Below are 10,848 nucleotides of genomic sequence, written 5' to 3' on the forward strand. Positions count from 1 at the left end.
GAGTCACAAACCACCACACCTTCAGGAATAAGGCGGGGCAGGTTTTATTTGATTGGACACTGAACACAACACACAGCACAGGTTGCCCCAAGCCTGCATCTGCCCCTGGCCGAGGTGGGGAAGGGGCACCCGGGGCCAGCCCTGACACCCTGGGAGCTTCACTCTGCTCTGGGGCCACCCCGGACTGGGCCGGCCTGCTTGTGTCCCTTCGGTCCTCCACAGGGGCCTCACTCCCACCCTGTGTGCCAGCGGGTGTCACGGCTCCTCCCTCAAGACAGGAAGCTGCAGAACCCAGGTTGAAGGGGTCAGGCACGTTCACGTCAGGCCAGTCTGGTTCCGGAAGTCTGGAGTTGGCATTTAACGGTCTGAGGGCCCAAGGCAGTTTCCTCTTGGGTAACTGGCTGCTGGGAAGGTGCGGCCCAGCCGGTGCCCCCACCAGGCTTGGGAGGGGAGGGGCCAAGGCTCCGGACCCAGAGGGTCAACCAGGCGCAGACACAGCTGGCTTCCCTTTTTCATGGAAGGGCCACCCCCTGTCCTCCTTGGGAACACAGCCCAGCTGGAGGTAGGACTGGGGGGGTCTCCAAGAACAGAGTTGGGGGAGGGGGCCGGCAGCAGGAGCTGAGTCCACCCACCCCATCCCGTCCCAAGTCCCAACCCTCCCCAAGTCCCTCCCCAGATAGATCTGAATCCTCCTCTCTTTCCACAGGCATCTGTCTCTTCCCCCAGGCGTCAGCCCATCCAGGGAAGGCAGGGGCCACAGGCTCCTAGGGGGCTTGACTCCTGTTCCTGCTGAACTGAGCCAGTCTGTACAAATCAACTGTGTTTCAGCTCAGTAGGCACGGGAGGCAGAGCCCAGGGAAGCCAGGCGGCAAAACAGGCAGGGAGAGGAGGCAGAGCTGGAGGAGGTGAGGGCTCCGGGGGGCGGAACTTAGCCACTGTGAACATGACTTGGTGCAGACCCTGCTCACAAGCAGCTAAGCCCTGCTCCCCAGGCCCGACGCAGGCAGCAAGGGCCTCCCTGCCACCTCATCCCCTGGCAGCGTCCTTGGTGGTGCTGGTGGTGCTGGTGCTGGTACTGGTGCTGGTACTGGTGCTGGTGCTGGTGCTGGTGCTGGTGATGGTGATGGTGACGGCCCCAGAGATTGGGCTCAGGGTCGATTGGAAATCCCTGGCAATGTGATTTGTGAAAGGCAGCAAATCCCATCCCCAGGAACCCCAGCCGGCCATGGCACAGGGGTAGGGAGGCACTGGGTGGGGCCATCAGCTGGCACCTGGGGGAGAGAGAGCAAAGGAGGTATGAGATTTTTGAGAACATCTGCTCTCCAGGTCCCGACTGCTGCTATCCTCTGGGTCCTTGCAGGGTCACCCTCTCCCCACGTGCACCAGCAGCTGAATGGAGAGCGGGGCCACCAGGCTGGACTCCTCCGACCCAGCCATGCCCTCTGTCCCAGGCTCAGAGAGGAAAGGATGCCAGGAGCGTCCCAGGCCCAGAGCGGCTGCAGGGACTGCCAGAGCCAGGTCTCCACCTCTTCATGGCCCATTCCCACCCCCCATGATCACCACGGAGCCCTGGGCAGGCTAAATGGGGCCGTGGGGAGAGGAAGCCGAGGGGGTGGCGGGCAGGCAGTTAAGGAAGTGATCTCACCCCAGCTGGCGCCACTTCCTAGAAGCACGAAGGGTGGGAGGAAACCACCAGGGCCTCCCCCCGTGGTCCCGTCTCCTCAGCAGCCAGGCCTTAGCCTGAGCCACACCAGAGCGGATGCCAGCAACGGACACCCCGCAATCCATTCTGGGCATGCATACCCCACAGCACCAAACCCGGGCTCGAGGTGCAAAGCCCCACTCAGCTGTTTCCCAAATGCCCACCAAGCCTCAGCTTCCCCATCTGTACAATGGAGCCAAGGGCTTTTATCTACCTCGTAGCACAATAAGGTTTCACCAAGAGTGTGTATGCCCTTCAGCAAGTGTTTGGCATCAGAACTGCTTACAGAATTTGTGGGGCCACCAGCAGCATGAAAACACAGGGCCCCAAGTTCAGAAATGAAGAATTTCAGGACATCAGCGGCAAAGCATTTAAACCAAGCTCCAGCCCTAGCCAGTCTGGCTCAGTGGAAAGAGCGTCGGCCTGCGGACCAAAGGGTCCCAGGTTCGATTCGGGTCAAGGGCATGTACCTCAGTTGCAGGCTCCTCCCTGGCCCGGGCCCTGGTCTGGGCTCGTGCAGGAGGCAACCAATCGATGTGTTTCTCTCACATCAATATTTCTCCCTGTCTCCCTCTCCCGCTCTTTCTAAAAAAAAAAAAAAAAAAAAAAAAAAATCAATGGAAAAATATCCTCAGGTGAGGATTAACAAAAAAATAACAAAATAAACCAAGCTCCAGGTTCTTTGAGATGGGGGTGTGGGGGTAAGACCAGTTCTGTGTTCAGTAAATGGGGTTCTGTGGCCAGGCTGGCGGGATTTGATCCCCGGCTCTGCAGCTTCCTAGCTGGGTGACTCTGGGTAAGTCACTCAGCCTCTCTGGACTTCCATTTCCCCATCTGCAAAGGAGGGATACTGCGGCGCTAAGGATCCCATGAGTGCTAGGTGTAATTTGGATGGGGCTACACTGTCATCACAGACCAGACAGAAACAGGAAGGAAGATGGATGGAAATGAGGACACCGCACACGGGTAGGACCACCGCACCCAGATCTGGTGGTGTCCACCCCTGGGAGACAGGCTCTGTCACACCCCCGTCTCCCCACAGACACACACACACACATCCACGAATCACCCACTTTCCCACTGGGCTCAGTCCAACCCTGTCTCCGCAGGGCCTGGGGGCACCAACCAGGAACAGAGGAGGCCTCAAAGGGCGGCCAGCCTCCCTGGGCCTCCTCCGGAAGTGAGACAGCACAATCGTGTCCCAGGGACGAGAACGGGAAGGGCGGCCATTTGGCCAGGCCTGTTTCCTGTGGGGTTTCCCCTGTACAGAGCCCGGGATGGGGCCAAGGCCACTCCCCACCCTCACAGCCACAAAAGGCCTGGGTCTCTCTCACGAAGGGGGCACTGCGAGGCAGGTGCCCAGGAGCCAGGGCCCCTGCTCCCAATGGCTTCCCTCTCAGGCTCAAGGGTGATGGTGTCCAGGGAGGGCCAAGCTCCTGGCAGCTGAAGGCAAGAGGGGAGGGTGGGCCCTGGGCCGGAGGAGCAAAGCAGGCCCAGGCCTCACAGATGGATGCACGTGTGCCTGAGAATGCTCTGCAGACAGGGCGTGGAGGCATGAGACGCACAGGCAAGCATCTTGTCACCCCCACCGCCACCCTGTGTTCCAAGAATGAATATGGGCCACTTCCGCCAGGGGCGCCACCACGGCCGCCGCCCCCAAGCCTGGTCCCCAAATACTTTCCACCCTCTCTCTCTCTCTCTCTCTCTCTCAGAGCAGCTGGGATCGGAAAATACCAAGGGCTGCAGGCCCCGCCCTGTCCGCCGCCACCGCCCGCCCTCCCAGCCTGTCACTAACGCTTTGCCTAATGGGCCCAGACTCTCCGCAGAGGCTCTCTGGCGAGGGCCCCAGAGCCAGCCGCCAACCTGGGCTGCCCAGCCAAGGGCCGCCTGACCACCAGCCCCCCGCCCCCGACCCCCATCCCAACACCGAGACCATAACAACACTCACAACACGACGGGCAGCCCTCAGAGGCTGGCACCAGGGTGGAGGCAGGCCGGGCACAGTCAAGTGGGTGAGCCCTGCTGCCCACCCAGGGCTGGGGGAAGGGGGCGGGCTCAGGAAGGGGTGAGTAAGTGAGGACTGAATCACTTGTTATAAATAGGGGAACCATGGAAGTCACATCCCAGCCCCCATTGCGCCCAGCCACACCATACCAAACTGCAACTCCTGCCTTAAACTTTATAATCTCCCCCAGACCAGTCACGGAATTGCCAGGGGCGGGCGCCCGAACATCCATGCTGTGAGCCCTTAAGTACATCCTACTGCCAGGTCCACCTCTGCCTTATCCTCAGACAGGTCCGTGTCCCAGCCTGGGTCTGCCTTTTTGGGGTTGCTGGCCTCAAGGGCAGTCATTGGCTTCCACGCCCTGTCCTCCTCCCATAATTGCCAGACCCAAGACTTCGGGTCCCCTGGCTCCCCAAGGCAATCTCAGGGTGGGTGACCACAGCCTTGGATTGTCACACCAGACCCAGGCCAGGGGGAGGCCGGGAAGCCGAGGGGCTTAGCATCTCAGAATTCAGTCCCTGGCCCCTCACCCCACCCAGGCCCCCATCCCAGACCACCCAGGCCTGCTCTGCCCAGAGCCACAGCTCAGTGACCACACCCAGGGTGGCGCCAGCTCCAGCACCCTGGGGCAAGGCGCCGCTGGAGCATGACTCAGCCGTGCCCAGCATGGCGGCGTCCTTGTCTGCCCAAGGATTCTCACACACCCACGCCTACTGCCCTCTGCGTACGTCCTTCCTGGGTGACCAGCCTTCCCCAGACACACCTCCGTGTCCAGCCAGGTCACCTGGTGACAGAAGAGAAGGTGGCCAGAGTGCCCCCAAAGGGATTTGATGGTGGGCACCTGGACAGGGACAGGCACACACTTCTCCCCGCTCATTTTCCCAATGCTCCTCACAGACAGAGAAACTGAGGCCCAGAGGGATTCAGAGGCAAGCCCAAGGTCACACTGTAGGCCCAGAAAAGCCTGGCCTGATCCTGCCATAAAGTGCATCCAGTGTGGGAAAGGGCCAGACGCAGAGGGACAGGAAGGAGTGTTCTTAAGAAGGCCCAGGGTTCCTGGCAGCATAATTCATTTAGAATATTCTACCCCACCCAGCCTCCAAGGTGAAGGGCAAACTCTGAAGAGTGTGCTAAGACATATCAAAGCGCCACCTGGTCCTTGGTGACCTGGTCATCCCACCGCACCACGAGGCCAGTTACCCTGGGACCCCCCCGGGATGGGGGTCTGCCCCACAGCTGCAGCTTGCACGCATCTGGCCTCCACTTACAAACAGGCGGGGTTGGTATGGGGTCCCTGGGAGGACCCGTGGAGCATCCACCTCTGCTGGTCCTTTTCAGTGAGCAAGGGTCTGCAGAGGCTTGGAGACTGGGCCAGCACTGACAGGCCCGACACCCCTGGACACACCCTGTCACGCATGTGCTCCACGTGCCAGCTCCAGGCCGGGCTGGCAGCTGTGTTAGGCCCCCACTAGGCCCACGGACAAGGCTTGCCAGTTAGGGGCTTGAGGGGGCTCTCAGAACATCTTGCCAGGGCGGAGGGCAGTGGGCGCCCCCCCTTGGCGCCCAGACAGAGCTGGCACCAGGCCCCAGGACAGCAGCGTGTGAACACATGCACGCGGGCTGGCCCGAGCACGGTGCGTGGGCAATCGGACTGGGTGTGTCCCACATCACCTCGCCTTTCAGCCTGCGCACCTGTTGGGTACTGCCCTCCAGCTCAGGCTGGTATGGGTATGGCTGCCAGAGGACACCTCTTACGCCCGGAGTCCCACACCCCCCAGCCTCACCCTCATCTACCACCCGTCATGGGTGGGCATCTCATTGGGGCTGGAGCAGAAAGGGGACAGGTGACAGGGAGCCAACGACACCTCCAAGACATTCAGGAAGCCACTGGGCCCGGGCTTGTCTGGGCCGCACAGCAAAGTCAGTGTAGGCTTTGGGGGCGGTCAAGTCCTGTGCTGGGGTGAGAGGTCCGTCTGGGGCGAGGATGCAGGGGTCTGGATTCAGTCTGGGCCTTTCACCCTCCTCCTGCAGTGCAAGGGCACAGGGACCCCACAATGCAGAGGGCTGGGGAGCCAGCTGTCCAGAAATCTCCCAACCCTGACCCCTTTCTTTGCAACCTGAGTGAGCCCTTCTCTCCTGGGCCAGGAGGAGCCAGACGAGGAGAGGGGTCCCCCAAGCCCAGGCTGCACGGCTGGCCCCTAGAAGGCCTCCTCCATGGAAGGTCTTTCCCCCATTCACTGACGGACATGTCAAGAGCCTGAACCCCTGTCACGCGATCCCATCCACATAACTCCAGAAGACCTCCGCCCACCCTCCCAGCTCCATGCCACCAAGTCCAGGAACACCTCCAGGCGCCGGTAGCTCCATCTCCCTACCCCCACCCAAGCCCCGCACGTCCTCCCACCCCGTTGCCAACCCTCTGCCCACCTTGATCTGCCCCAGTCGCCTTGGGACCCGCCCTCCCCACAGGCTCTCTTGGGTCTCCTAGGGCGGGGGAGGTGGTGGGGGCCCCCATCGGGCCCCTGGGGAGAGGATTAAGGCAGGGCCGCCCTTCTCCCGCTCCGTAGGGGGCGCCCCAGGACTCCGCCGCGGACGCCAGATGCACCGTCTCTGCTGTCCCCACAACCTCCGGCGGCGGGACGCCCTCCTGCTCTCCAAGGGCCGGGGACCTGCCGGGCGCACCCCCACTCCGCCCACGAGTCCAGCGCGGAAAAGTTGCGGCCGCCGCCGCGGCGCCACCACCTCCTTCCAGGGTCCCTCCCGACTCACCGCGGGGGAGGGGAGCGGCGCGCGGCCGCCGCCCGGCCAGGCCAGCGGGCGGAGGGGACGGGGCGGCGGGCGGACGGGTCCGGGCCGGGGCGGGGGTGGTCGCCAGCCGTGCTCCTTCCCACTCACTGGCCGACCAGCCGTGGGGCCGAATCGCTTTTAAAACCTCCTCGTCTCCTCCCCCGGGCCGGGCAGGGGGCGGGCGCGGGGCGGGGCGGGTGCGCCATCATGTGCCCCCGGAGTCGGTCCGCCCCCACTTTCTCTCTGCGGTCCCCCAACTCGATCTCGTCCCCCAACTCGGCTCCAACTTTCTCCCTCCTTACCCCGACGCGGCCTGTGCCCCAAACCCAGACCGACTTCCCCGTCTGGGTCCCGCACTCCGGGTTCAGCCCGTTTTTCAGCGAGGGCTCTGAGGCGGTCAGGGGTGGAGCAGACATCCTCGCCCCCATCGCAGCCCCGAACCCCTCTGGCCCTAAATTCTGCCCTTACGCAGGAAGAAAAACCCAGGAGGCAGCAGGAAGGGAGATTTGGCGGAGGGGGGTGGGGAGGGGGGAGTCAGGGAGCAGGGTGCCAGACCCAGGACACCCTGCTACTTACTGGGGTTCCGAACACTAACCCTCACGTCCTGCACTCCCACAGCGCTTTCTTCAGCCCCGGGAAGTCCCACCTTTTATCCCACCCAACTCCCTCCTGCTGCTATTGAGGACTTTCTGATCCCTCTGGTCCCAGGTGGTCCCTGCGTCCAGGAGCCCTGCCCTCCCCTCCCAGGCTTCCCGGCATCCCCGCCCCCACCCAGGGCCTCTGGGAAACTCCCGGCTCCCGCGGTATCACTGGGAGAGAGGCCCTCCCTGGATCTCTCCCTCCTGCTTGCCTGTCCCACCTCATCCTCCCCCGACCTCCCCTCCACTGGGAGGAACACGGGGGCATTGTTCCCCAAGATGGGGCCCTGCCTTGGGGCCTGGCCCTGGGCCCAGGTGGGGGGCCGGAACAAAACGCAGTAAAGGAGGGGCGGGGTGCCCTCGGCTGCCAAGCCAGCCTCCTTGGGCATGCCCGGCCGCCACTTGGCCCTCTCTAAGATGGGACAGGGGCAGGTAGGCTCCAGATCACCACCATGATGCCAGGACCCTTCCCAGACCCGTGTGGACAGAGGTTTGGGGGAGAGTTTTCCCTCCCCACCCCCAACATCTCCAAAGTCACATAATTGGGGCTGGGGTCAGATTTTTCACCACCCACCTCCTGGGTAATAAGAGTCATTCTGGGCGGGAAGGGGACAGCAGCAGGCCCAGGCAGGGGGGCTGAAGGGGCTGGCTGGATGCCTCTAGGTCACCTTGCACCCCAGAATTCCCCCAGCATCCCCCTTTTCCTCAATGCAGCTCAGGCGGTTTGGCCTGGATCTTGGTGGGATTAGGGAGAGGGGGCGGAAGCCACGCCTAGCTACCATCCCATGGGGCCCAGCCCTTGGGGGCTCCTGGGTCTTTCTTCTCTGTGGGGCCCAAGGGGAAGGCTGGCCCAGGCTGCAGGATCTGGCAGGTCGGGGCAGGAGGGGGCAGAGCCGCCTGCCTGTGGGGCCCCTGGGGGAAGATTTGGGGTGGCACAGAATTCCCCAACTCAGGGCGGGGCCCAGAGGTGGGGTGGGGCACTTGCCACATGGCCTCCTGAGCATCTACAGACAGGAGAATGAAGTTCCCAGGGTCTGGTGTCTCCCTGTGGACACACACACAGAGGCTCATCATTCCAGAAGTAGAAAGTGACCAAACTAAGAGGGGGCACAATCCCCACACTTCCAGAATGCTCCCTTAACGCCTCCAGACAAAGCTTCCCATCCAGAACGCCCCCCCCCCCCATCATTAGCTTAATCAGGCTCACATTTAGGGGCAATTCCTGCTCCATTCTGGCCTCCTGGAATACCCGTGCCAAGACCCCTGACCCCATATAAGCTGTACCCCTGCACGAGGCTCAGCCCACCCCAGCTCATTTAGCATCCCTCTGCCCACGCTTGGAAGGTCTTCCCGGTGGCCCAGCCCTTCCTTTTGGTCCCTCTACCTGTGCACCTATGCCCTGGCCCTGAGCTAGCCAATTTACCCAGGACGGCAGCCCCCAGAGATGGGAGCTCTCCAGACTGCCAAGAGATCCTTTGTCATGCATGACAGGGAGGAGTGGGGTGACAGGGCCAGGGTAAGGCCAGGTCAAGTGGCACAGAGCACACACACATTTGTTCATTCTTCAAACATTCATTGAGTGCCTGCTAGGCCAGGTGCTGTTCTGGGCACTGGGGACACAGCAGAGAACAAGCCATAAAAAAGTCCCTTCCCTCCTGGGGCTGCCATCTATGGGAAAACACACACAATAAATAGATAGATAGGTATGAAGATAGATATGCAGCTGACCCTTGGACAAGATGGGTATGAACTGTACAGGTCCACTTATATTCGGATTTTTTCAACAAATACTGTAAGTGTATTTTCTTTTCCTTATGATTTTTTAACATTTTTTTCCTCTAGCTTACCTTATTGTAAGAATACAGTATATTATATATAATATACAAAGTATGTGTTCACTGATGTTTATATTATTGATAAGGCTTCTGATTAACAGTAGCCTATTAGTAGTTAAGCTTTGGGGGAGTGGATTTTTCTATTGCATGGAGAATTAGAGCCCCAACCCCCATGTTGTTCAAGGGTAGTATGCTGAGTAGTATGTGCTAGGGGGAGAAGAGAAGGGAGCAAAGGAAATGAGGTGTAAGGGGATAGAGGCTAGGTCAGGAAAGGCCACCCTGAGGAGGAGGTGACATTTGCACAAAGACTTGTAGGAGGTGAAGGAGGAGCCAAGCAGACATCTGGAGGAAAAGCTCCAGATGAAGGGAATAGCCAGTGCAAAGGCCCTGAGGCAGGAACTCACCTGGAGTATTTGAGAAACAGCCACAGCCAGGAGAACATTGTGATGGGAGGGGGAGGGGAGGGGAGTGGACGAACTGAGTTTCAAATCTTTGCTCTCTGACTTTCTTTTTTTTAAAAATGTATGTTTTTATTGATTTCAGAGAGGAAGGGAGAGGGAGAGATAGAAACATCAATGGTGAGAGAGAATCATTGATCAGCTGCCTCCTGTACGACCACTACTGGGGATCGAGCCCACAAGCCAGGCATGTGCCCTTGACCGGAATTGAACCCAGGACCCTTCAGTCCACAGGCCAACGCTCTATCCACTGAGCAAAACTGGCTAGGGCATGCTCCCTGACTTTCTAGCCGAATGTCTTTAGCCAGTGATCATGCCTCTCTGAACCTCAGTTTTTTTATCTGTAAAATGGGCTTGAAAATGTATAGTGTGTAGTTGTTCCTCGGCTCTGAGATGAGATGCGCTGTGTGCTTCCTCACTCGGGGCCTGGAGTGGGATCTGAACATGGCTACACCGGATACTTGCAGCCCAGCAGGCCTGGAATGGGGGCAGGAGACCCTGACAGACCCAGTCGCCTGGCAGGTCACCCTGGCTCACACGCACAGGGCCGCACAGGGCCGCCTGCCGGGCCCCATGGCAACGCTGCACACAGAGACATCAAACAGGCCCTGCCGAGGAAGTCTCACGTCACTGTGGTTAGAGTGGCTCCTCCCAGCCCATCCTGGCTGGCGGCTGTGCTCCTCCTGCCAGTCAGGGCCCATGCTCCCGCTCCCGTAGCCCTGGCGACAGGCTGTGTTATGGACTGAGCAGGGATCCCACCACCTGCCCCCTCACTAGGTCACCAGCCACTCCCCACATCCGGAGTAGGACCTTATGTGGTAGCCTCAGTTCACTGCCACTAAGCCTTCCATGCAACAACCCAGACTGGTGCAGAGCATCAGGAAAGCCCTTGTCTACCCATCTACAGAGGGCAGAGGCACAGGGATCTGGGGGGAGGGGGAGGGGACCCCAGCCAGGTGCCTGAAATCCGCAGGGCAGTTCAGGGTGTTGCTCAGGGGCACAGAAGGGTGACTCAGACAGGAATAGCCCTGAGGCCTGACCAGCCAACCAGGGGTGGGGGGTACTGACTCACCACCCACCCAACACAGATGACATCAGGGCCTCGCCGGCCACCCCATCTTGGCACCAGGCCAGAACGGGGGCACCCAAGAGATGTCACCTCTAGTGGCCCTCTTCCCTCTGACTAGGGCTTGGCAGGCTCTGGGTTCAGGAGGACCCCTCCTGGGGTCTCTCCCCTAATCCCATCCCCCCCTTTGCCCGGGGATTTCGGGCCCCAACCCCTCTGACGTCACTGGAGTTACTATGGCAACTGGCCGAAGTTCCCAAATAAAATTACCGCGGGCGGGTTAAGTTTCCTAGGAGGCAGCCGACGGGTAAACAATGGCGGTGGCAGGCGGGGCGGCGAGGGGCGTCTCACGCCGCT

The 10,848-nt window shown here is 60.7% G+C and overlaps 1 long non-coding RNA gene across 1 annotated transcript; it reads right to left on the bottom strand.

Moving 5' to 3' along the window:
- Positions 1 to 20: 20 nt before the first annotated feature.
- On the bottom strand, positions 21 to 8,044 carry LOC307100005. Its single transcript, XR_013813579.1, has 2 exons — positions 6,477 to 8,044; positions 21 to 1,271 (listed from the first exon to the last, which is right to left on the bottom strand). It is a non-coding gene; the product is annotated as an uncharacterized lncRNA (long non-coding RNA).
- Positions 8,045 to 10,848: the final 2,804 nt, after the last annotated feature.

Source organism: Cnephaeus nilssonii (genome assembly GCF_951640355.1).
Source record: "Cnephaeus nilssonii genome assembly, chromosome: 5".
Classification (NCBI taxonomy): Eukaryota; Metazoa; Chordata; class Mammalia; order Chiroptera; family Vespertilionidae; genus Cnephaeus; species Cnephaeus nilssonii.